At 39.7% G+C, this 27,090-nt stretch overlaps 1 pseudogene; it reads left to right on the plus strand.

Annotated features, from left to right (window-relative positions):
- Nucleotides 1–12,032: 12,032 nt before the first annotated feature.
- On the plus strand, nucleotides 12,033–13,098 carry LOC124964055 (spindle and kinetochore-associated protein 1-like; annotated as a pseudogene).
- Nucleotides 13,099–27,090: the final 13,992 nt, after the last annotated feature.

The following is a 27,090-nucleotide window of genomic DNA, read 5'->3' on the forward strand; positions in this document are numbered from 1 at the left end:
GATGCATAGTGAGATTCAGATTTCTTAAAAAATACTTTTATGCATCTTTGGTAATGCGATTTTAGGGGACAATTAGAAAGTAGAAGGTGAAGAATTTGTAAGAAAATTAAAAGAACTTTTGCTTATTATAATCATGTGTTAGATTTCTGTTGCTGTGTAATAAATTACTACAATGAGTGACTTAAGATGACATGTTAATTATCTCCTAGTTTTGTGAGTGAGGAATTCAGTCATGGTTAGGTTGTGGCTCCGCTCATGGGATCACAATTTGCAATCAAGATGGTGACTGAACTGCATCTTCATTTGGATGGTTAATTAAGGAAGACTTCTGTTCCATGCTTATTCAGGTTTGTTATGGTTTGAATCTGGAATGATCCCTAGAAACTCATGTGTGAGGATATGTTACCATGTTCAGAGGTGTAAAAATGGAACTGTAAGGGTTCCCCTAGTCAGTGGATTGATCCATTGGATGGACTAATAATTTGAGTGAACTACTGGGTGGTAATTGTGGGCAGGTGGGGCATAGATGGAGGAAGTAGGTCACTGGGGGCACACCCTTGAAGGGTTTCTTTTCAGCTCCCTTCCCCTATACCTGGCTGCCTCGAACTGGTTAGCTTTCCTCCACTACGCCCTTCTGCCATAATGTTTCTGCCTTGAATCAAGTCAACGATGGACTGAATCTCTGAAACTGTGAGCCTAAACAAGTCTTTCCTGCTCTAAGCTTTTTAAAAATATTTTTTAGTTGTTGATGGACCTTTATTTTATTTATATGTGATGCTGAGAATTGAACTCAGTGCCTCACACATGCTAGGGTAGCATTCTACTACTGAGCCCCAACCCCAGCCCTCTAAGTTGTATTTTAGTTACAGTGATGAAAAGCTAACACAAGGTTGTTGGCAGAATTCTTTTTCTCGTGTTTGTATAAATGGGGCCCCCAACATTTTGCTGGCTGTGAACTGGAGGCTGTCCTCAGGCCCTAGGTGCCATCGTAGTTCCCAGAAACCATCTGCAGCTGTTTGTCGGGTGGGCTTCCTTAAGATCACTGCTTTACTCATCAAGTAAGCAAGGAGAATCTCTGACAGTAGGGAGCGCCTGGTCCCCTTCTAAAAGATTGTGTCTGAGTAAATCAGGCCCAACTGGATCCAGGATAATTTCCCTTTGATCTAACTAAAGATCAGTTAATTTAGCACCTTATTCACATTTGCACAAGCCCTTCATCTTTGTCATGTTCTATAGATTAGGAGCAAATCACATTCAAGGGAAAGTGATTATGTACATGCTGTGGACACCAGGGGATAGGAATTATGAAGATCATCTTAGAATTCTGCCTACAAGTTGCTAGAGAGAAAATTAATCATATAAACTTTAAATTCTATGATATTTCCTGGGCACTTTGGGCAGAGTCACTTGACTTTATAGCAAAAGTCTGGGACATAATTCTGAGTGTTTTTTTTTTTGGGGCGGGCGGGGAGAAGGCCAAAGCTGACAGGAGGGAATGGCCAATGGCCATTATATACTGGGTCTGTGAAGTGACTCTCATCTTTGACCAGATATATTCATGTGAATGTTGCAATGATTCAGGGAAAGGGAAGGACACCACTTCTTTGGGTCCATGGTCACGTGTCCTATCCTCTACCCTTTAATTAGCAGGATTCAGGATCTTTGAGTTTGGCCTGCCTGTCTCTGCTGAACTGAGGAGAGCTTAGCATGTAGACCTGAAGAGTTATCTCTGCCATTGTCGTTGGGAGTGGCCATCTGGAGAGTTGGTGGACTTGGCAGGAAAGGAACATTCATCAGATTCCAAGCTTTCAGAGGCTAGTGAGGACCCAGGGACCAGTGCTGGAGAGCACAAAGGCCCTCCTTAGCTCCCAGCGCCCTTCCTAGCCAAGGTCTCCACAGTAGCTGTGTACAGGGAAGATAGCCTGGGACTGGGGGCCAAGGGGAAGCCCTGATAGTTTTTGGCTATGATCTGTGACTCCATCTGTCCAAGGGCACCTTCCAGTGCCTTCAATTGAAGAACAGGCCTAAAGAATTGAAAGGGGGCTCCGTTCCAAGGACCAGAGGGAACCTGAGTTATCTTGGGATGATCACTTGACTTGAAATGTCACAGGGAAAAATCGGTGAGCCACAGATGAGCTCCGGTGCCCTGGTGGTTTGCATGAGCCTCTCTACCATGCTGCTTTCTACCTAAAAGAATGGCAGTGCCCACAAAGGAATTGTCATTAGGGAACCTAGGAAGGAGAAGTCAGAGAACAGTGTCCCAGTGCTATTCCTGCATTTGACAAGGAAGATGGTGCCCAGGTCCTGACTAGAGAATATAAATGTCACAAGGCATGTAGCTTTAAAAAGGAGAGGATATATAAGGTGTCAGCTTCAAAGGTTCCAATCTAAGTCCCTCCTACTTGCTTCCAAGGACACCAAGCAGCTTTCTGAGTCTAACTTGGCTTCCTACAATCTACACTCAGAAACATTCTTACTGGATTTCTTGTGGAAAATTAACTCACAGTTATTTGACCTGAATGTCAGTCTGAGTTTGGTGTATCTGAAATAATTCCCTGGAAAAAAAAAAAAGTTCCCTGGATTAAATAGAGACTGGCGGAACCTCAAAACCACGGAAGGAGCAGATCCCATCCTGACCTCCGGAAACCCCATCTTACTGGGTCTTTCTGTAATACATCTCACATTCCTTCACTTTCCCGCATCTCTGCAGCCAGTCCTCTGGTTTCCTTTCCTTCAGTGCACAGGTTGCTTCTGCCCTATGTCAGACCCCTAAAGGCTTCTATAGAGATGCCACTCAGGGTGGGAGCTAAATGCAAAGGTGGACCCCATGCTGGAGATCTGACTGGGAGAGCATGTGACTATGAATGAGACCAAGGCTTGTCAGTGGGTTAGATAAAAGACACATAAATCTTCATGGGGAGGGAAAGAAGCAGTCTGCCTTTTGTGGGAGAGAGACATACTGCAGAACAGCCTTGGGCAGTTGATTATGTGCTTTGGAGGGCTGCTGATGTGTGTTGGAGGGCTGACTGTTTGCCTTGGAGGGCTAGCCGTGTTTATTCTACACTTGGCTTGTGACTACAGTCTGCACTGATCACATTGCTTACTTAGCTTTCTAAGGCTGACCAGTCAGGTCGTGGTCCTCAGCTCCTGTCTGTAAGTGGGTTGCCAACTAGCCTTTTATTGCCCACCTACCTCGGTTAACTTACTCAGGTCATTGTCCTCAATCCTGAGGCAGGTTATCCCCAGTTTTTCAAAAAGGTATGGTTGGTGCTCCCTCTAATCTGCTGCTGCTTGTTAGTCTGAATTTTGGGAAACTCTGATAAAAATTTTCATAGAGTTTTACCACATTTACTACAAAGACATTTGCTTTGCATGATTGCTTTCTTGGTCAGCCACCATGCTGCTTTCTGGTAAAATGCAACAAAAATACTTTGAACTGAGCGATAAGAAAGAGAACTTATTTTGAACAGGTACTTTCCAAGTGAAATGAGAACCTGAGACTGAGGCTAAAGGAGATGATACTTAGCTATACTAAACTTTTAAGTGTTTTCCAGTTGAAAAGCTAAAATTCTCTGATTTCAGTGAATTCCCAATCTAGACCAGAGGATATTCCTCAGGAACCCCATTATGAGGTGGCAAAAGGTCACTAGAGTTATTTACAAATGTTTTTATAAGATGCTTACTGAATACTTACATAGTGAAAGGAAATTTGCTCTTTTTTTTTTTTTTTTTTTTTTCACAGTGCTAGGGATTGAACCCAGGGCCTTGGGCTCGCAAGGCAAGCACTCTACCGACTGAGCTATCTCCCCAGCCCCAGGAAATTTGCTTTTTAATCATCCAGAACACAAAGGAGGGGATTTGATGCACAGTAAAAGAAATCATAACTTATTTTGAATTATATTATATTTTGGTAATGCTCAATATTTATGCCATGTACTTGGAGCCAAAATGTGTAGATTATTATTTTTAATAATTATTCCCAGGAATAACCTTATTGAATAATCACAGGTTTTTCTTCTTTTTTTTTTTTTTTCCAAATGACTTAAATTTAATCATTGGAAGCAAACTAAATTGAAAGCTTATCCAGAGAAGAATTATGTGTCTAACTGCTACGTTCCTGAATGTGCTTGTCCTGAATGTGCAGTCGCTCTGAGCCCACACCCCAGCTTGCTAGTAGAGCCCACCTATCACTTGGAAAGAACATTATTGGCAGTCCTCCTTTATACTGCCATGTATGTTTTATTTTTTAAATTAATTATTTCTTATTCTTGCAATGCTGTAGATGAAACCCAGGGGCACATGCATGCTAGGCAAGGGCTCTACCACTGATCTACAGCTCCAGCCTTATCCTGCCAAGTGTAAAACCTTGGTGGCAACTTCAAATTCATGGAGAAAATGGGTTATTAGGGTAGTGTGAAAATAAATGTCTAACCATTTTGGAAAAACATGTTTGCAATAAATATGATGGATGAATAGTGAGCAGGCTACCTAAAGTTCTTACACATCACTAAGAAAAACTGTACTATCTTCCTGCTGGAGAACAAGTGATCATATAATTCATAGCAATCTACTGATATTTTCCTTGGAAGTTGTAATTTTGCTACTTTTATTGAGATATGATTGACATATAAAACTTGTATGTATGTATTCAATGATTCAAGGCATGTATTCATGATAAATGATTACTAAATCCAGTTAATTAACATATGCAACACCTCACATAGTTACGTCTTTTTTTATATGTGTTGAGAATCTTTAAGATCTATTCTCATAGCAAACTTCAAGTATACAATATATTATTACCATCTGTAACCACCATGTGGTACATAGACCTCTAGAATGTATTCATCTTTTAACTGGAAGTTTGTGCACTTTGACCAACATCTTCCTATTTCTCTCACTCCCTGACCCCCTGGCAACCACCTTTCCACTGTTTCTGTGAGTTCATTTCTTTTTACAAGTGAGGTAATGCAGTACATCTCACTCTGTCTGGCTTATTTTACTTAGCGTAATGTCCTCCAGGTTAATCTGTGTTGGATGGCAGGACTTCTTTCTTCTTTTTAAAGGCTTTAATATTTTAATATGTGGATGCACGTGAACCTGTGTGTGTATCTTACATTTTCCATTTGTCTCTTAATGGCCACTAGGGTGGTTTTCATATCTTGCCTGTTATGAATAATGCTGCCGTAACATGGAGAGCAGAGGTCTCTTTGACATACTGATTTCCTTTCCTTTGAACATATACCCAGAAGTAGGACTGCTGGATTATATTCTAGTTCTATTTTTAATTTTTTAAGGAACTTCCACACTGTTTTCCATAATGAACTCACTGAATTTGCATTCTCACCAACAATGAGAAAGGCTTCTCTTTTCTCTGCTAATGTTAATCTTTGCCAATGCTTATTTTTTTTGGGTTTTTGATAATAACCATCCTGACAGGTGTGAGGGAACATCTCATTGTGATTCTGATCTGCATTTTCCTGATGATCAGTGATGTCAAAGACTATTTCATTTACCAATTGGTCATTTGTATGTCTTTAATGGAAAAAAAAGTCTATTCAGATCTTTTCCCCATTTAAAAAATTTCAGGGTTTTTCCTATTGAATTCTTTTTTTTTTTTAACATTGTATACAAATGGGATACATGTTGTTTCTCTGTTTGTACATGGCGTAAAGGCATACCATTTGTGTAATCATAAATTTACATAGGGTAATGTTGTTTGATTCATTCTGTTATTTTTTCCCTTCCCCCCCACCCCTCCCACCCCTCTTTTCCCTCTATACAGTCCTTCCTTCCTCCATTCTTGCCCCCCTCCCTAACTCTAACTCTAACCCTAACACTAACCCCTCCCACCCCCCCATTATATGTCCTCATTGGCTTATCAGCGAGATCATTCGTCCTTTAGTTTTTTGAGATTGGCTTATCTCACTTAGCATGATATTCTCCAATTTCATCCATTTGCCTGCAAATGCCATAATTTTATCATTCTTCATGGCAGAGTAATATTCCATTGTGTATATATATATATGCCACAGTTTCTTTATCTATTCATCCACTGAAGGGCATCTAGGTTGGTTCCACAATCTGGCTATGGTGAATTGAGCAGCAATTAACATTGATGTGGCTGAATCTCTGTAGTATGCTGATTTAAGTCTTTTGGGTATAGGCCAAGGAGTGGGATAGTTGGGTCAAATAGTGGTTCCATTCCAAGTTTTCTAAGGAGTCTCCACGCTGCTTTCCAGAGTGGCTGCACTAATTTGCAGCCCCACCAGCAATGTATGAGTGTACCTTTCTCCCCACATCCTTGCCAACACCTGTTGTTGCTTGTATTCTTGATAATCGCCATTCTAATTGGGGGAGATGGAATCTTAGGGTGGTTTTGATTTGCATTTCTCTTATTACTAGAGATGTTGAACATTTTTCCATATGTTTGTTGATTGCTTGTAGATCTTCTGTGAAGTGTCTATTCACTTCCTTAGCCCATTTGTCGATTGGATTATTTGCATTCTTGGTGTAGAGTTTTTTGAGTTCTTTATAGATTCTGGAGATTAGTGCTCTATCTGAAGTATGATTGGCAAAGATTTTCTCCCACTCTGTAGGCTCTTTCTTCACATTGCTGATAGTTTCCTTGGCTGAGAGAAAGTTTTTTAGTTTGAATCTATCCCACTTATTGATTCTTGCTTTTATTTCTTGTGCTATGGGACTCCTGTTGAGGAAGTCTGGTCCTAAGCCGACATGTTGAAGCTCTGGACCTACTTTTTCTTCTATAAGATGCGGGGTCTCTGGTCTGATTCCGAGGTCCTTAATCCATTTTGAGTTAAGTTTCGTGCATGGTGAGAGATATGAGTTTAGTTTCATTCTGTTGCATATGGATTTCCAATTCTCCCAGCACCATTTGTTGAAGAGGCTATCTTTTCTCCATTGCATATTTTTGGCCCCTTTGTCTAGTATGAGAAAATTGTATTTATTTGGGTTTGTGTCCGTGTCCTCTATTCTGTACCATTGATCTACCTGTCTATTTTGGTACCAGTACCATGCTGTTTTTGTTACTATTGCTTTGTAATAGAGTTGAAGATCTGGTATTGCGATACCCCCTGCTTCGCTCTTTCTACTGAGGATTGCTTTAGCTATTCTGGGTTTTTTATTCTTCCAGATGAATTTCATAATTGCTTGCTCTATTTCTGTAAGGTACATCATTGGGATTTTAATTGGAATTGCATTGAATCTGTATAGCACTTTAGGTAGTATGACCATTTTGACATATTAATTCTGCCTATCCAAGAACATGGGAGATCTTTCCATCTTCTAAGGTTTTCTTGAATTTCTTTCTTTAGTGTTCTGTAGTTCTCATTGTAGAGGTCTTTCACCTCTTTTGTGAGGTTGATTCCCAAGTATTTTATTTTTTTTGAGGCTATTGTGAATGGGGTAGTTTTCCTAATTTCTCTTTCTGAAGATTCATCAATTATGTATAAAAATGCATTGGATTTATGAGCATTGATCTTGTAACCTGCTACTTTACTGAATTCACTTATGAGTTCTAAAAGTTTTCTGGTGGAATTTCCAGGATCCTCTAAATATATAATCATGTCACCAGCGAACAGGGATAGTTTGAGTTCTTCTTTTCCAATTCGTATTCCTTTAATTTCTTTGGTTTGTCTAATTGCTCTGGCTAGAGTCTCAAGGATGATGTTGAATAGAAGTGGTGAAAGAGGGCATTCCTGCCTTGTTCCAGTTTTTAGGGGGAATGCTTTCAGTTTTTCACCATTTAGAATGATATTAGCCATGGGCTTAGCGTATATGGCCTTTATAATGTTGAAGAATGTTCCCACTACCCCAATTTTTTCTAGTGTTTTGAGCATGAAGGGATGCTGAATTTTATCGAATGCTTTTTCTGCATCTATTGAAATAATCATGTGATTCTTAACTTTAAGTCTGTTGATATGGTGAATGACATTGATTTCCGGATATTGAACCAACCTTGCATCCCTGGGATGAAACCCACTTGATCATGGTGCACTATCTTTTTAATATATTTTTGTATGTGATTTGCTAAAATTTTGTTGAGAATTTTTGCGTCAATGTTCATTAAGGGTATTGGTCTGAAAATTTCTTTCCTCAATGTGTCTCTGTCTAGTTTAGGTATCAGGGTAATATTGGCTTCATAGAATGAGTTTGGGAGGGTTCCCTCTTCTTCTATTTCATGGAATACTTTGAGGAGTATTGGAATGAGCTCTTTAAAGATTTTGTAGAACTCGGCCGAGAACCCATCTGGTCCTGGAATATTCTTTGTTGGTAGGCTTTTGATGACCTCTTCTATTTCATTGCTTGAAATTGATTTATTTAAGTTGTGTATATCCTCCTCATTCAGTTTAGGTAATTCATATGTCTCTAGAAACTTGTTGATGTCTTCGAGGTTTTCTGTTTTGTTGGAGTATAGATTTTCAAAATAGCTTCTCATTATGTTTTGTATTTCACTCGTGTCTGTTGTGTTATTTCCTTGTTCATTCCGAATTTTAGTAATTTGAGTTTTCTCCCTCTTTCTCTTTGTTAGTGTGGCTAAGGGTTTATCAATTTTGTTTATTTTTCAAAGAACCAACTATTTATTTTGTTAATTTTTCCGATTGTTTCTTTTGTTTCAATTTCGTTGATTTCGGCTCTGATTTTAACTATTTCCTGTCTTCTACTACTTTTGGTGTTGGTCTGCTCTTCTTTTTCTAGGGTTTTGAGCTGTAGTGTTAAGTTGTTTATTTGTTGATTTCTACTTCTTTTGTTGAATGCGCCCCATGAAATAAATCTTCCTCTAAGTACTGCTTTCATAGTGTCCCAGAGATTTTGATATGATGTGTCTTTGTTCTCGTTTACTTCTAAGAATTTTTTTATTTCCCTCCTGATGTCTTCTGTTATCCATTCATCATATAATAGTGTATTATTTAATCTCCAGGTATTGAAGAAGTTTCTTTTTTTTGTTTTTTCATTTATTTCTAACTTCAATTCATTATGATCTGATAGAGTACAAGGTAGTATCTCTATCTTCTTGTATTTGCTAACAGTAGCTTTGTGACATAAAATATGGTCTATTTTAGAGAAGGATCCATGTGCTGCTGAGAAGAAAGTGTATTCGTTCTTTGTTGGATGGTATATTCTATATATGTCAGTTAAGTCTAAATTGTTGATTGTGTTATTGAGATCTATGGTTTCTTTATTCAATATTTGTTTGGAAGATCTATCCAGTGGTGAGAGAGGTGTGTTAAAATCGCCTAGTATTATTGTGTTGTGGTCTATTTGATTTCTGGAATTGAGAAGGATTTGTTTGACGTATGTGGATGAGCCAATGTTCGGGGCATAGATATTTATGATTGTTATGTCTTGCTGATTTATGCTTCCCTTAAGCAGCATGTAATGTCCTTCTTTATCCCTTCTGACTAGTTTTGGCTTGAAGTCCACATTATTGGAAATGAGGATGGATACTCCAGCTTTTTTGTTGTGTCCGTGTGCATGGTATGTTTTTTCCCATCCTTTCACCTTTTGTCTATGGGTATCTCTTTCTATGAGATGAGTCTCTTGCAGGCAGCATATTGTTGGATTTTTCTTTTTAATCTAATCTGCCAGTCTATGTCTTTTGATTGATGAGTTCAGGCCATTCACATTCAGGGTTATTATTGTGATATGATTTGTATTCCCAGTCATTTGACTCATTTTTGTTTTTTGACATGATTTGGTTTCTCCTTTATTTGGCTATTCCTTTAGGGTAGTTCCTCCCGTTGCTGATTTGCATCATTGTTTTTCATCTCTTCCTCATGGAATATTTTGCTGAGAATGTTCTGTAATGCCGGCTTTCTTTTTGTAAATTCCTTTAGCTTTTGTTTGTCATGGAAGGAGCTTATTTCATCGTCAAATCTGAAAGTAAGTTTTGCTGGGTATAAGATTGTTGGTTGGCATCCATTTTCTTTCAGGGCTTGGTAAATGTTGTTCCAGGCCCTTCTAGCTTTTAGGGTCTGGATTGAAAAAGCTGCTGATATCCATATTGGTTTCCCCCTGAATGTAATTTGATTCTTTTCTCTCGCAGCCTTTAAAATTCTGTCTTTATTTTGTATGTTAGGTATTTTCATAATAATGTGTCTTGGTGTGGGCCTGTTGTAATTTTGTATATTTGGAGTCCTATAAGCCTCTTGTCTTGGTTTTCCATTTCATTCTTCAGATTTGGGAAATTTTCTGATATTATTTCATTGAATAGATTGTTCATTCCTTTGGTTTGTTTCTCTAAGCCTTCCTCAATCCCAATAATTCTTAAAATTTGGCCTTTTCATGATATCCCATAATTCTTGTAGATTCTATTCATGATTTCTTACCATCTTCTCTGTTTGGCCAACTTTGTTTTCAAGATTAAATAATTTGTCTTCAATGTCTGAGGTTCTGTCTTCCAGGTGTTCTATCCTATTGGTTATGCTTTCTATGGAGTTTTTAACATGGTTTATTGTTTCCTTCATTTTAAGGATTTCTGTTTTTTTTTTCAGTATCTCTAACTCTTTATTGAAATGATCTTTTGCTTCCTGTATTTGCTCTTTTAACTGTTGATTGGTCGATCATTTAATGCCTGCATTTGCTCTTTCATCTCCTCCTTCAATGCCTGCATTTGCTCTTTCATCTCCTCATTTGCTTCTCTGATTGTTTTAATTATGTACATTCTGAACTCCCTTTCTGACATTTCTTCTGCTGTGCTGTCATTGGGTTTTATTGATATAGTATCTAGGTTTGTTTGGGACATTTTCTTCCCTTGTTTTCTCATATTGGTCAGATGTCAGTGGGACCCTGAGATATTGCAGATTTCCTCTATTGGCTTATAGTGTCCCTGTTGATTTCCAGTGTAACACCTCCCAGCCTTCAGTAGCCTGAAGTCTTGGAGGAACTTGATAATGCAGTACTTCCGAAGAAAGCTGCCCTTAGCCCCCTACTGGTTCCAGGGCTTGGAGCTGACTCTGTGCAGAAAGGCTCTCACTGAGGGGCCTGCACTGCGCAGCTGGCCATGTGGGAGGAACCCCCCTCTGGAGTGTGCAAGGCTACCTGGGGAAGACTCTAGCTGCCCTGCCCTGCTCTTATAAGCCGCCCCTATCCGTTGTCTCTCAATGCCTCCCCTTCTTGAATCCTGGGTTCTGGAGTGACAGGAGATGCAGTCACCCTCTAGGCCGCCATCTTGGATCGCCCCGTGGAAAGTGCCTATAGCCGGAGCGGGCAGGGCTGCCTGGAGAAATCTCTGGCTGCCCTGCCCTGATCCCAGAGGCTGCTTGCGGGTCGAAGCTCTTCGTTGGCTCGGGGACTTGTGGCTGGCTCTGTGTAGAAAGGCTCTCACTGGGCGGTCTGCTCTGAGAAGCTAGCCTTGAAAGGCGCCTCCCGCCGCAGAGGGCCGGGCTGCTTGGGAAAGTCCCTGGCTGCCTGTCCTGGTCCCTGAAGCCGCTTGTGGGCCGGAGCGCTCTGCGCTGGCTCCGGGACTTGGAGCTGGTTCTGATCAGAAAGACTCTCACTCTTTCCTATTGAATTCTGAGTTCCTTATATATAATATTTTGGATATTAACCCAATGGGATATCTGGTTTGCCTATCTTTTCTTCCATTCCATAGGTTGCCTTTTCATTTCATTGTGTGCTATGTGGAACTTTTTAGTTCTATGCAATCCCATTTGTTATTTTGCTTTTGTTCCCTGTGCTTTTGGCATCCTAGCTGTGATTTAATATTTTTTCCACCTGCAAAAGTGAAGCAACAAATGAAAAACATGAGAACACTGGAGTAGAAGGCCTGTAGAACTGTAGAAATCATATGAATGACCAAAGTTTTTACTATCAGAAGGATGTATGTAAGGGGTGGTGGCGGCACATGCCTATAATCCCCTGGGAGTCACTTGGAGGAAGATCTCAAGTTCAAGACCAGGTGCGCCTGCGCCGCGCTGGCCCCAGTGGGTCATTTGAATTTCCTTCCTGGAGCTGATTCCAGCGAACCTGGGTTTCCCACCCAGACTGGAGTATCTACAGCTCACTTCGCGATGGCCAGTGGGCTCTTTGCTCCACTAACCGCGAGAGACTGGGTCTTGTTGAGTTGCTTAGGGCCTCGCTAAGCTGCTGAAGCTGGCTTTGAACTCACAATCCTGCCCCAGCTTACCGAGCCACTAGGATTACAGGCATGCGCCACTTTGCCCGGCTCCCGTCTTACTGAATTCTTAAGGAAATGACCCAGGTTATTCCCTCAACCCTGCTTTGGAATTCGTTGACTGCAGAAGACTGGCTCTAAGAAATAGTCTTAGAGGATGGCTTTATCAGAGCTGGAAGTTATGCTCTCATGTCAATGTAAAGATTGGCAGTATTAAAAAAAAAAAAAAAAACTCTGTCATTAAGAAACCTTGGCCAGGAACCTATCTTGAAGTCAATATTAAATAAAATAGGAGATGAGATCATTGTAGTAAATGAACATCTAAATAAATTTGAATTGGAAATTCAGTATCAGGAGCAAATCAACACTTCACTCAAGGAACTCTATGAGTCTGTTGAAGATCATAAAGATGTCTTACATTTCAAAGAAAATATTCCTTCCCCCCCGCCCCCCCCCCCCAAAAAAAAAAAAAGAAAATATTTCTTCCCATTTGCCTCAAGTAACCGTACCCAAGAACTTGGTTAAAAGTCAGATCTTGATCCTGAAGAACCAGTCAAGCTTGAGGAATCTGTACCCACAAAGAAGCCCCCCAAAGAACAAAGTGTTAGAGAAATGCTGTTGATGAGTTCAATGGTATTCCTGCGTATATGAAATCCCACTTGACCTATTGTCAAATCAATGATGTTATTAAAGAAATCAACAAAGCAGTAGTTAGTAAATACAAGATTGTACGTCAACCAAAAACATCTATGAATTCTGTGACCAGAAATCTCTATCACAGATTTATTAATGAAGAAACAAAGGACACTAAAAGGCATTATTTTATAGTGGAAGCTGACATAAAGGAATTCACGACTTTGAAAGCTGACAAAAGATTTCACGTGATCCTGAATATTTTACGACACTGCCGGAGGCTGTCAGAGGTTCGTGGGGGAGGACTTACCCATTCAGTCATAACCTGAGGCCCTTGTAAGCTTTGGAATTACCAACAGTAGGGTATAGAGGCTAGTCCTATAATTTTCTTACATATAGTTTCTTTAGCTTTTCATTTTTTTATTTGTTTCTTATAGAAATAAGACCTTTTTGAATAAAGCATGTATATTTTAAAATTAAAAAAAAAAATGTTCAAGACCAGCCTGGGCAACTTAATGAGATCTGTCTCAAAAAAAAAAAAAAAAAAAAAAAAAAAAATCTGGGGATGTGGCTCAGAGATACAGCACTTGCCTAGCATGTACTAGGCCCTCGGTTCAATCCCCAGTACTGCAAACAAAACAAAAGCAACAGATGTGATTTTCATCCTTGTTCACACTGATGTATCTTCAATCTTTCTGTTACCAGATGTATTTATAATTGCCTGATAGTCCTGTTCTTTAATTTTTTTTTTTTTTATAGTTGTAGAGGGACAGAATGCCTTTGTTATTTTTATGTGGTACTAAGGTACCTCACACATGCCTGGCAGAGTGCTGTGCCACTGAGCTACAGCCCCAGCCCCCTGTTCTTTACTTGATGGTTTCCCATTAACCACACCTCTCTGAGCCCTATTTCTTAAACCCAAAGGAGGATTAGACACATGTCCTACAGACACATGCTGTATTGGAAAGTTTCCAAAGAAAGAGACTAGAAGTGTAAAATTTAGTCCTTTCTGTTCTTAGTTTCACATTTATTATTAGCAAATTGGACTCTTGAATGACCGACGTGAATGGAGGGCATTTCCTGGAGTTCCCGTGATTGAGGAATCGTCCCACCTTTATTTCGCAATCGTCGACATCATACTCAGCTCCCCTGGTGATGGAGTTGTTACACTGTGGGGTGGTTCAGAGTGACAAGCACAGTGTTATACAGAATGGGTGCAGAGGCCAGCAAAGCCAACACAAGTGGTGTCTGAACTGAACTGAACGGATTAGGAGGGTTTTGTTAGGCAAAGAACTGGAGGGAAATTCCAAGAATGATGTGTGTGCATGCACCACGTGTACTGGAACATAAAGGAATGTGAGGGAGATCCAGCTGTGATATCTGTCACCTCACTGATGACCAGGATCGTTTCGGCTGATGTGGCTGGCGAGGCGGTGTCTCCTTCCTCCCTCATGGCTCCGTGTGAATCTCCTCAGTCAAAGAGGATGACCTTCCCATAGAGGAGGAGTGTTCTTAGGGCATAGGTTCTGAAGGTATAGGAGTAGCTGCACTCCCCTGCTAGAACCTCCGAACAAGCTCTCAAGAAGGTGAACAAAGGCTTTGAAACTGCAAGAAAATCAATAGTAACTTGAAGCAGAGGGACAGAGAGGGAATATATCTAATGTGAGGGAGATATTATGGAAGTAAAAATAAACAGTTTGATGGTGCATTGGGTTGACTCCGTGTTGGAACAGTGCAAGGAAGTAGGTAGGGGAAGGGCAAGATTTGTTTATTAAGCCTTTCAAAGTAACATTTAAAAAGAGAACATCTAGACCATTCATGACTAATGTAACAAGGACTTAGAGGCTGCTTTTGCTGAAAACACAGACTTTTCACTTGGGCTTTCAAATGTAAAAATTGTGGCATCTCTGTCTTCATTTTGCATCTGTCTCCTTTGCTCTGACTCAGTTACTTTGGATTCCAGGAACAACGGGTCTGATTGACAAACATTTTGTGATGATTCAAAACTACCCCCTGCACCCCCAAGGTAAGAGCAACTTTCTTATAGCTGCCAACAATGTCCTACATGACCAATCCTGAGATAAAGATCAACCAGGTCACAGTTTAACCAAGACTGCTTGACTGCACATGCTTCTGGTCTCCCATGGCTTCATAATCTGGGAGCTCATGTCAGTACCCTCAAAGACGGGACTGGAAACACTGATCCCCTTGTCTTCCTTGCAGAATTGCAAGTTCAAGGTCAGCCTCAGAAATTTAGTGAGACTATGTCTCAAAATAATTTTTTTTTTTTTTTTTAAATAAGGACTAGGGACGTAGCTCAGCGGTAGAGCACCTCTGGCTTCAATCCCCAGTACCAAAAACACCACCACTACCACCTAGGGCCCTTTTGCAAAGGAAGGAAAGTTCTTTTCTATGACCAGAAAATTGCAAAGTACTTGGCTTCTTTTTTTGGGGTGGAAACCAGCTCACATTTAATTGTGACATTTTAAAATTATACAAGTATTTTGACCTCTGTGGATTCCTTTCTCTTTGAGGAATTGGAATTTTTGTCTCTGGTGCATGTAAGGCAGAATCTTTTTGACCCATATTTAGTCTCTTAAAATGACAGGAAAACATCACTGATTATAGGTTTAATGGGTTTAATAAGTTTACCCCTTTAGTACCTATTTGCGGCACCCAATATTCCTTTGAAATACCAGTCAGACCCGGCAGTGACCAACAGTAAATTTCCACCCTCCAGAGTTGAAAAGTTCAGTTTCTCTGACAATTCTGTGCTACAGTGGCACTTGTCCAGAACTGGTACCTCCCCATAGCTGGGGAGCTTTAAATGTACCAGTGAAAAAAGCTTTTTCCCCTTCAAGGGGAAGAAAAAAAAATGGCTCCTCAAAACCCAGTCAACCTGTGAGGTCTTTCATTCTGTCGCATCTCGTCAGGCTCTTTTTTTTTTTTTTTTCCTTCTTTTTCTTTTACAGTTTTGCAGTAGAGCAAGAGAGATCAAAACCTAACCTGAGATACAAGAAACAAGACAGTGAAGGCTATAAAGGGAATAAACTAGGAGCAACTGAGATACTCCTTTACCTCCCACATCCAATGTATGTGCTTCACAGAAAAACAACAAAAATAACAAATCCACAAAACACAACAGCTAGAATTACAAAATCCATTCATTCAAGGGTGCTAGAAGGCAGGAAGGAGAGGTGGGAAGGTAACTGGCACAGGGAGAAAAACAAAGTATTCAAATCAGTCCAGGCACAGGGGCTGGTAAATTCTAGAAAATAGAAAAACCTGTGGTCCTTTCAGACTCACAGTGGTATTAAAAATCCATACTGGTGTCAGAAAGATTCTGCCTTACATGCACCAGAGACAAAAATTCCAATTCCTCAAAGAGAAGGGAATACACAGAGGGCCCTTGGCAGAGTGCATTTTTATCAGCATTCTGGTCTTCTAAGCCCCCACCATAATCTCTCATTAAAGCTCTGCTTATAGCTTTCTATAGTCTGATTTTCCAAACTTTTCCAAATTTCCTCCTGAAAACCAATTTCAAATGTTTCTGAACCACATCATCAATTACAGCCACAGCAATGACTGCATTTCTCAGCACTAATTTTCTGTTTGTCAACTTTCCACTGCTAGGACAAAATACCTGAGAAAATCAACTTACAAGAAGAAAATAGTTATTTTGGCTTAGAGTTTCAGATGATGGTTTATTGGCTGCATTGTTTTGGGGCCTGTGGTGAGGCAGAACATCACAATGGGGAGGGTGTGGTGGAGCGAATCTTCTCACTTGAAGGCAGCTAAGAAGCAGAGAAAAAGGGGCTGGTGCCCCAGCGTCTCCTTTAAGGACAGCCCCCAATGACCTAAATTTCTTCCTCTAGGCCCAACCTTCTGAAGGTTCCACTACTTCCCAATAGTACCACAGGCTAGTGACCAAGTCTTTGGTATATGGGCCTTTGAGGAACACATAAGATCTAAACCATAATACTCTTTTATTTTTCAATAATTTTCAGCTAAATCTCTTAACTTTTTCATTTCTTGCAAATAATGATGAATTTATCTCTTTCATTCCAATATTTAACACTCATTATTCTCTTTTCACATAAAGCCAACATCTGTCATATTATTGAGGTTGTAAGTCACTAAGAATGAAACTGACTTCTAGTTTAAGATATAGTTCAAAAAAAAAAAGATATAGTTCAGTGTAGGAAAATATTCACCTAAGCTCATTTTATAAACAGCTTGTATCAGGAATGGACATGAAATTTTATAAAATGTTTTGTTGCTATCTACCATAGGATCTTGCATTTCCCCACTCTGATCAACATTAATATATTTCCTAATATTTATCCACCTATGCATTCTTAGAATGAACAGTTGTGTCATGGTATAGTGCTATTTGTTTGTTCCTAAGTTCTATTTGCTGAGAGTTTATTAAGAACCTTTGAAAATCAATTTTGAGATATCTCCCCTTTTGTCTTGCCCAGTATCTATGTGTTAATTGCCAAGAATCCTTCTTTCTTTGCTCCAGAAAAGTTTCAAAAGCACAGGAATACTGTCTCCTCTCTAGCTTTCCAGTTGTGTCAGCATAGGATTGCTCAATGCTCCTTGTGATAGTGAAGCAAGCTTTGCCTCCAGACACCACCCCAATCTGATAGAAAATGATGATGGAGAAGAAATGGTGTGTTTGGTAGTATCTCTTGCAACACCACATTGGGTAAGTGACTTCCAAGGGGGAGTGTTTCTTATTCTTCCAGAGTTTTCCTGTGCCCAGCGTGCATATTGATGGAACCCTTTGGAATTTTTCCATGTAGGAACTGTATCACTGCACTGTGCTTATGCACTAGAGATTTGATTTAGGTCATGGGACCCTTGGTTTGTTTCAAGTGACATCATAACTGGCTGAATTAATCAGAAAGTGTAGAATGATGTTGGGAACTTTGTTAGCTATAACACAAAGTCATTTTCTTAATTTTCAGTACTTTCTTTTTAAAATATGGGGTCCTGCTATGTAGCTCAGGCTAGTCAAACTGCTGGGCTCCTGACTTAGCCTCCCAAGTAGCTGGGACTACAGGTGGGTGCCATCAAACCCAGGTATTTTCAGTATTTTATGTTCATTTCTTTTGTGTTGGCACAGGGTTTGGGGTTAACATGCATTTCTGTTATCATTTTCTTTATAAACCTTTACAGATTTTCCATAGTCCATGAGCAATAATTTAAACAATCATTTGGGAAAGTAAATAATTGTGGAGAACTTAGAAAAATTTGAAAATATCCCTACTAGATATTATATGGTTTATTAAAATAAACCATGAAGTCCTAATAATTATAGTGGTACTGGTACTAAAACAGATAAATCAGATGAAAGTCAAGAAATGTGTCCAGGGCAAACTCTGGTGTCAATGTTTCTATGGAGGGCTAAATTTTGACCCCAGTCAGGCGTGGTTGCACATGCCCGTAAACCCAGTGACTCAGAAAGCTGAGGCATAAGGATCACAAATTTGAGGCCAGCCTCAGCAATTTGGCAAGGTCTTAAGCAACTTGGTGAGACCCTGTCTCAAAAAATAAAAAGGGCTGGGGATGTGGTTAAGGGGTAAAGCACTTTAGGGTTTAATACCCTATTCCAAAAATAAAATAAAGTACAATAATAAACTTTGGCCCTAGCATATGGACCAGGGGAGGCTACATAGGAAACTCAGATTAAGCAGAAGACCCTAAATTATACTTAAGTTATTGCAAATCACGAATAATTCTTACTCTTAGTTCTTTTTTTTTTTTTTTTTTGTTAAGTGATTCTTTTTTTTTTATTGTAAACAAATGGGATACATGTTGTTTCTCTATTTGTACATGGCATAAAGGCATACCATTTGTGTAATCATAAATTTACATAGGGTAATGTTGTTTGATTCATTCTGTTATTTTTCCCTTCCCCCCACCCCTCTCACCCCTCCCACCCCTCTTTTCCCTCTATACAGTCCTTCCTTCCTCCATTCTTGCCCCCCTCCCTAACCCTAACTCTAACCCTAACACTAACCCCTTCTTACTCCTAGTTCTTGACAGAAACCAATGTTTATTCTTTTTGGAGGAAAGCATCTTCAATTTAGGTATTTAGGATACCACTGATTATGAACTAGTTTTCAAAGATCATCAAATATTTAAGGAAAATAGTTTCTATGACTGAGATTTAGCTGAATGTACAATTATGTGAAGTCTCCAGGGATTTCATATACTGAATTATTAGATACAGGATATAAAAGAACTGTACATGGAATATTTATAGAAATAAAGATAGAATGTTAAAAAAAAGTAATCAGAGATTGTCCATTATGACTGGGAGATTTAAAAATAACTCATTGAGACGTCTCCCAGATATGCTTCTAAATGAAAAATATTAAATAATAGCATATGTAGTATGTAAATTTTGTATAAGAGAATAAGAACATATATATGTGATATGCTAATGTTTTGTAAGAAAAAGAGAATAAGAACATATATGTGTGTTTACTTTCATATAGAAACACTGAAAGAATACAAAAAAACTAATTGAAATGACTCACCTCTATAAAGTGGAGTCAGAATAGAACTTCTCAGTGTGTACCTTTTAATATCAATTTGATTTTTGAATTATGTAGCTTTAATTTTTCAAAAACTAAAATAAAAAAGAATCAAATTGAATTATTAGAGATGGAACACATACTTTTTTTTTTAAAAAAAGAACTTTAGTCAGTGGATGGATTAAACAAGATATTAGATACAGCTGAAGAGAGAATTAGTCAACCAGGAAGACAGATCTAAAGAAGTTACTCAGAATGAATCACAGAAAAGATTTTGTAAAAAATAAAAGAGAGATTGAGATGTGGACGATAGAATGTGAAAGTCTGAAATGCATATAATAAAAATATTAAAAAAGAGTAGGGAGAATGAAGGAGAGGAAGTATTTGAGATTTAGGTGTTTATAAAGTCCTGTGTACATCTCTACTAGTATATGAGTGGTTAAACTTTAGTAATAATGAAGATGTATTTGAAAGTATGAAAAACTATGTGAAGAGTCTGCACCAGGAATTGATGAAAGATTATGGGGCATAAAGACAGACTAGGTACTGAAATGATGAGTGTCCCAGAGGTCACCTGATGGCATTGAAGAGGGAGGTGTGAGGTTTGAAGGAGTCTGCGTGATGGAAATAGTTGGCTGATAGTGAAGGAAAGCAAGGTGAGCCAGTATGCTGATGGAAGATGATTACATCTCCGAGGGCATCTGGAAAATGAAAACAAACAAACAAACAAAGCAATAGTTTGTGCTGTGTTTACTCAGTGTATTTTTCAGGTTTTTGTTTTTACTTTTTTTACTGGAGAAAGATAACTGAGAGAGATGAGTCCTATTTTGAAGGAGAAAGTTTCCCAGATTAAGGAACAGAATCAAGAATTAAGATTCTGAACAGTGCAGCTCTAAGTGAAACCATGTGTCTTTTATTCATGCCAAAGTTTTCTACAGTTTTCTATTGATTCTTACATAAAAGATAATGATAGGACTTTCTCTGGGTCTCTTAGACGGTTTAAGCTGAATATGACCACAGTAATTCTTCTGATTTATTAAATGCTTACTTATGCTAGGCCTGGAGCTAAGCACTTTATAAACAACCCATGTCGTAGGTATTTATTTTCTCCCCCTCCTCCTCCTTCTCTTTCTCTCTGTTTTAAAGTTGATAGAACTGAGGTTTAGAGAGGCTAAGTCATCATCTAAGGTCACTTACGAGAACCTAGTAGGGTTGGGATCCTAACCCAGGGCTTCATGCTCTCAATCCCAAGCTTGAAAATTCTTTATGTCTACGAATTTGCATCCATGCAGAAAGGGGTCTCACTATTAGAGGTGTCTCTGGGTGGTAAACCTAACTTCCTATTCTAAGGTTAAGAGATCACAAAAAAGACTGACTCCTCGGAGTAAAAATGAAACACTGGAAAATGTATCATTTCGCTTCTCAAGTGTCAGGAGGGACACCCTCGTGTTTTACTTTCCAAATTTCGGTATGATTCATTTGTTTCCTGGTAAATGTATTTTCAGTCTTGCTAACTTTGGTTTTAGGATAGGTGCAAATATTTGTGTTTGTTTGTGTGTCAGAATAGTTTGTAGGATAGTTAATTTTTCAATGTCTTTTGGTCATTGGTTTAAACTATTTTAGCCACTGGGAGAGCTGAGGAATAAATGAATTTCCTACAGGGAAACTACTAAATGAACAAGTCTTTTCTTCCTCAGAGTAATTAAATTCTCACATTCAACTCAATGTTGGAAATAGCTTCTCTTTCATTTCTTGTGATCTTCCCCCTCCCCCTGTTTCCTCTCCCCCCAGTGCCCTTTAGCAGGCTGGAAAATACCCCAATTCACAGTATCAATGCATTTTTATTAAAGCACATCCTGAGTAAACTGGCTTGCGGAGAACATGCTGTCACATGAAGACTTAATGGTTTCCTGTCCCTAATATTTCTTCACACTAGAACTTGTCAAGGCTCACATGTCCCAGTTTCAGAAAAGAGCATCACGTTGTCAACAGATTTAGAAACCCCAGAACAGTGGTTTGCAACTTTTGCTGCACAGCAGAATCACCTGAGGAGCTTTAAAAAATACCAAATGCTTGTGTCTCGCCTGCAGAGATCCTGGTTTAATGGGTCTGAAGGCCAACTGGGTGTTGTGATTAAAAAAATTAAAATAGCTGGGTGATTCTAATGTTTAGCATTGTTTGAAAACCACTGCCCCAGCCCCAGGGTGCAACTTTGGCCACTTTCCTGTTTGGTTCAAAACAAAAGGGAATAGGCACATGCTAGGCAAAACCATTCTTACTGCTTTGGTTCTTGGGGATCGGTGTTCCTGGGGTGTCTTCCGGTGCAGCGATAGTATCTCCGTTGGCCTCTACTCCCTGTATCCGCTTCCCAGAGAAAGCATTAACTTCCACCGTTTGCCTCAGTGGGGAGGATGTAGTTGATTTCATTGTTTTAAAATCCAGCACTTACTGTTGAATTGAGACAATTAAAAACCTAAACAGCAAGATACATCATAGAGAGCCCGTGACTAAGTAGCACTGTTTTCTGATAGTCACAAAATTTTGGTAGTATTGGGAAGAGGATATGCATGTGTATAAATCTCTGGTGGCACGCTGATGGTCAGTGTCAATCTCTTTCCACTGGCTCCTTCGTCTCGGGCCACAAAGGTACAAATCCTCCCTGGGCTTTACAACATTTTCCTTTTTTCTGCTTCCCAGTCAATCCACCATACCCGCTTCTTCCATTCTGCCACTGCCAAACTCTTCAAGAGAACAATTTAAGTCTTTGTCATTCCCAGACATCCTCAAATCCAGCCACCACATCCCCCTGGCAACTCTTCTTTCAAAGGTGACCAATGATCTTCTACACCCTACTGCCCAAATCCAACAGGTTCTTACTCTTCATTTTCCCTGAACTTTACCTACTAAACATCATTTAAAACACTGTGAAGCGGGACCTGGGGTTGGGGGTCAGTGGCAGAGCATTTGCCTAGCATGTGGGGGGCACTGGGTTTGATTCTCAGCACTACATATAAATAAATAAAATAAAGGTCCATTAACACCTAAAAAAAAAAAAAAATTAAAAAGAAAACCTCTACGCTGTCACATGAGGATACATGCATTAAGATCGGAGAAACATACTTGAGTCCAGAAATAACCCTGGGGCCATGTAGGTCATTAATAAGGGATAAAAGTAGACATTAAGTTAGAAAAAAACCACCTCCTCGCTGGTGCTGGCATCAAGAGGAAAATGGATCTGGACCTCTTCCTCACATTTCACATCCAAAACGTAGATCTCGGATGAATCAAAGACTTAAATATGATGGGAGAAAACTTAGAAGAATATAGGTATGAACTTGGGAAAGGGGAGAATTCTTAAGAAAATCAGGAATCCCAGAATTTGTAAGGGAAAATGTACATACAGTTGTCTACATTAACTTTTTCGTGTATACTGAAAAATGGCAAAATCAAAATTAAAAGACAAATGATGGACTGGAAAGATATTAGTAACACATATGTAGACATTGAATATCCTTAACATATCCTACAAATTCATAAAGAAAACCCAAGAAAGTCAACTTAAAAATGGGCAAGGGACATGATAGGCAATTTATAGAAGAGGAAATACAACTGGCCAATAAACGTGGAAATCAGTAATACAAATTAAAGCATTATGAAATACCAAAATTTGGGGGGCTGTACTGGGGATTGAATCCAGGGGAGCACCAAGACTGAGCTACCTCAGTCCTTATTTTTATTTTTTATTTCTGAAACAGGGTCTCACTAAGTTACCCAGGCTGGCCTTGAACTTGCCGTCTTCCTGCCTCAGCCTCCCAAGTCATTGGAATCACAGGCATGAGCCACCATGCCCATCTTTCCTTTTAACGGACTGGCAGCACATCACAGAGCTCTGGTGATGTGGTGGGAATGAGTCATTGTAGACCTTAGGAATGCAACCTCACTGGATCTGATAAAACTAAAACTATATTTATCTTTGACCTCAAAATCTCACTCTTGGTCATCAACCATCAACAAAATGATAGCAGTACTATGTAAGTGTGTGTGTACCAGGATTTTGCTGCTCCTTTGCTTGACTTCAAGGGGCAGCAGAGCCTGTCACTTAGGTTAGGGCTGGGCCCAGGGGCAAATCTCGTGGACAATATACTCTTCTCTGAATTGATCCTCTGCTTGTCCTTTATGGTTCCGCTCCTCTTTGCCCTTGTTTCTTTTTCTCTTATTGCATGTTTGATTTGTTGAATAGTGGTAGGAATATTTTATTATACTTTCAGCATTTTCCCTTTATTTTCCAACTGTTTTTACTTTATATGTATTGGAGTCATATTATTTGATGCATAAAGGCTAACAGCTATTATATATCAATTACAAATTATGTGCCTTTTTCAAGTTGAATTCTTCTTGAATTCTACTTTATCTACAATCCCCACTCTCTTTTTAGTTTGCATTTGTCACATGTTTCTTTGTCCATCGTTTTAAAAATTCTTTTTATTTTTTATTTTTACAGACAGCATTTTGATTCATTGTACACAAATGGGGTACAACTTTTCATTTCTATGGTTGTACACAATGTAGATTCACACCATTCGTGTAATCATACATGTACATAGGGTAATGATGTCTGTCTCATTCCACCATCTTTCATACCCCTGCCCCTTCCCCCCTCTTATTTCCCTCTACATAATCCAAACTTCCTCCATTCTTCTCTTACCCCTCTCCCTCTACCCCCATTATATATCATCATGCACTTATCAGGAAACACATTTTGGTCTTTGGTTTTTTGGGATTGGCTTATTTCATTTAGCATGATATTCTCCAACTCCATCCATTTACCTGCAAATTCCATAATTTTATTCTTCTTTATGACTGAATAATATTCCATTGTGTATATATGCCACAGTTTCTTTATCCATTCATCTATTGAAGGGCATCTAGGTTGATTCCACATTCTAGCTATTGTGAATTGAGCTGCTATGAACATTGATGTGGCTGCATTACTGTAGTATGCTGATTTTAAGTCCTTTGGGTATAAACCAAGGAGTAGAATAACTCGGTCAAAAGGTGGGTCCATTCCAAGTTTTCTGAGGAATCTCCATACTACTTTCCAGAGTGACTGCACCAATTCATAACTCCACCAGCAATTCTGTAACTCTTCATGTTTTAAACTCTATTTATGATTTCTTCCATGATTTTTCAAGACTTTTTCAGGCTACATTCTTGATTCATCAGCAATGGAACTTAGCTAAGGGGGTTTGCTTTCTTTATTTAATAAGAGGGACTTAGACAACTTGCTCCCTAGCTTGAGAGGGGACTTGAAACCCTAGGATTCTGGGTGTTTCCTGGGGTTGCACGGGCCTTCTTTTTGTACTACACCAGTGTTTCTTATTAACCTCGGGTAGAATGAGGGCAGGAAATCAGGCTATTTAGTCATGCTCTCCCATTTCAGGGAGAGCCATCTCTATTGCTATTGGTCTGGGTCTCTCACCACTCCTAACGGGTCTGGTAGGGTTGTAGCTCTGCTAAGGAAGCAGGATAAGACAGGTGAAGAACGTGACCTTTGGGTCTCTCCACCAAGGAGAGGTTTGCTTCCCATTGCTTGCTAGTGGTTTTGGATAATTTACTTTGAATAATTTACTTAACATACTTGGTTTCCTCTTCTGGAAAAAAAAAATAGACGTCAATTGTATCATTCCAAAAGATGGTTTTGAGGATTAAATTACCTAATCCATATTTCCACTTTCTCCTCTTGGTTCAAGAGTCTGAAAAAGTGAACCCTCAAGTTCCTCAGCTCCTTTGCTGTCTGAGCAGATGGAAGATACAGTTCTACACCGTTAGCCTGAAGTGAGACCTCGGAGAGGAGCTCCTGGTGAAACTTTCACTTTGCTGTAGAGGGTAGAATTGCTATGGGACCTCTCCTTTCCCTCTCTTCCTGTCTTGAAATCTGTCATGGGAGAAGAGGTGTCTCTGAAGGTTGGAGGTTTTCCTGGAGAGAAAAGAGAACTCGACTCAGGACCAGTGGAGTTCTTAGCATACAGGACAAAAAAGTTCAGCACATGCCAGTCAGAGGTGTAGACAGAGATTTATTTAGGAAAGCAGAGGCACATTCAAGGGAGAGTGTGGGCCATCTCCAAAGGCAGAAACGGCAGCCTGTTGGTGTTGGGGTGTTAATACTTACAGAGGGATGGTTACTAGCCGCTGGACTAGAGGTGGAGTCGGAGGAGTCATGCAGCTCCACGCCAGTGTCCCCTGTGCTTCAGCACTGCCCTCCTGTTACTTTTTTGCAGGCAGGGCTTGGGCCAAGGTCCCGGGGCCCAGGGCATGGGCCAAGGGTACAGGCTGGTTGCACAGGAATTCACAGGTGCTTTCTGCCTTTCAGTAGTTCATGGGCATTGTCTCCATTTCAATGGTTGTGGGTGCATCCTTTGAGACTCAGTTTATCTCTCCCTTCCTTGTATCCCAAATTCCTGTCTCAGATGTGTGGTAGCCATCTTGAACTTCAGGATCATTTTGTTAAGTTAAAAAAAAAAAAAACAAAATAACAAAACCTAAGTCAGTGAAGCCAAAAGGCTTTACACAGCTCTGAGGAATGATAAAACTATCTTATAATATGTCCTTTCTCTAGAACTGTGGGTGAAATTAGGCAAATACTGACCAAACTCCTGAGGCTGTTTTCTTTGTTCATTTATTAAGAAGGTTTGGTTGAATCTTCCCTCTGTACTCTATGTGGGGATTTAAAAAATGATTTGTCATTCAATCCTCGGCACCGCAAAAAAAAAAAAAAAAAAAAAAAAAAAAAAAAAAATTGTCGCAAGTTGAGGAGTACACAGATAAGGGGAGGGAGATCAAACTGGACTATGGTTTCTCTTTTCCACCAAAGAGAACAACAGCTGTCAAGTCTGGGTATAAACACCTGCCTCTGTGGACTCCACAAGAGCAATTTCCCAGCACTAACTGTTCACATTTTCTAGGCTTGAATGTCAACACTACCCTCCTAGAATAACTTCCTTTCTCAAATTGCCTTGTGTAGGGAATTCTTTTCCAGTAAACGTGGCCACCCTACTGGGAGCATGTGACTGCAGGAACCATGCTTAAGGCCAGTCACGTCACCACAGGGACCTGAGATAGACCATGGGCATAATGATGATATGAATAACAGGCACTGCTGAGCACAGGCTTTGAAATTAGCAGGAATGGGTCCATTAAGGGTGAGGGTTAGAAGATTTTCATGACAAGAGTGATATTCAACTTCCCATTTTCAGAATTACTGCTAAAGTTCCACAAAATTTAAGCTATTCACCCAGAGCAAGAGGGAAACAGGCTTTTGTGACAGAAGTGGAAATTGGCTGGTAGGTTTTCTCTAATGACAGAATATTAGGAGTCCTTCTGTGGTGGGCAGTTGGCAAGGACCAGTGACTGGTCAAAGTGATTAGCAAAGTTGCTTACAAGCCAAGTTCCTGAATCACCCTCAGAGGAGGCTAGTGTACCAAGGGAGGCTGATCTGCGTACTTCCCTTCTTTGTCACTGTTACTGAGACCTCCCTTCAGAGGTTTTCTGAGGAAACAAAACCAGAACCCACTGAGGTAGAGGAACAGGCTGACCTCTTAAGCTTAGCATGTTGAGGCCTGAAGTTGCTTTGGGGCTAGATAGCTCTGATCCCAGGCAGGATCATTTACTGAGCTATTTGTCTTTGTTTTCTTTGAGCATTACCCAGCATTCCAAGCAGGTAGCTAGGTCTTTGCTGCAAAGCCCAAAGAAGGAGTGCAGACCACTTCCCTTCCT

This window comes from Sciurus carolinensis, chromosome 14, assembly GCF_902686445.1.
Source record: "Sciurus carolinensis chromosome 14, mSciCar1.2, whole genome shotgun sequence".
Lineage (NCBI taxonomy): Eukaryota > Metazoa > Chordata > Mammalia > Rodentia > Sciuridae > Sciurus > Sciurus carolinensis.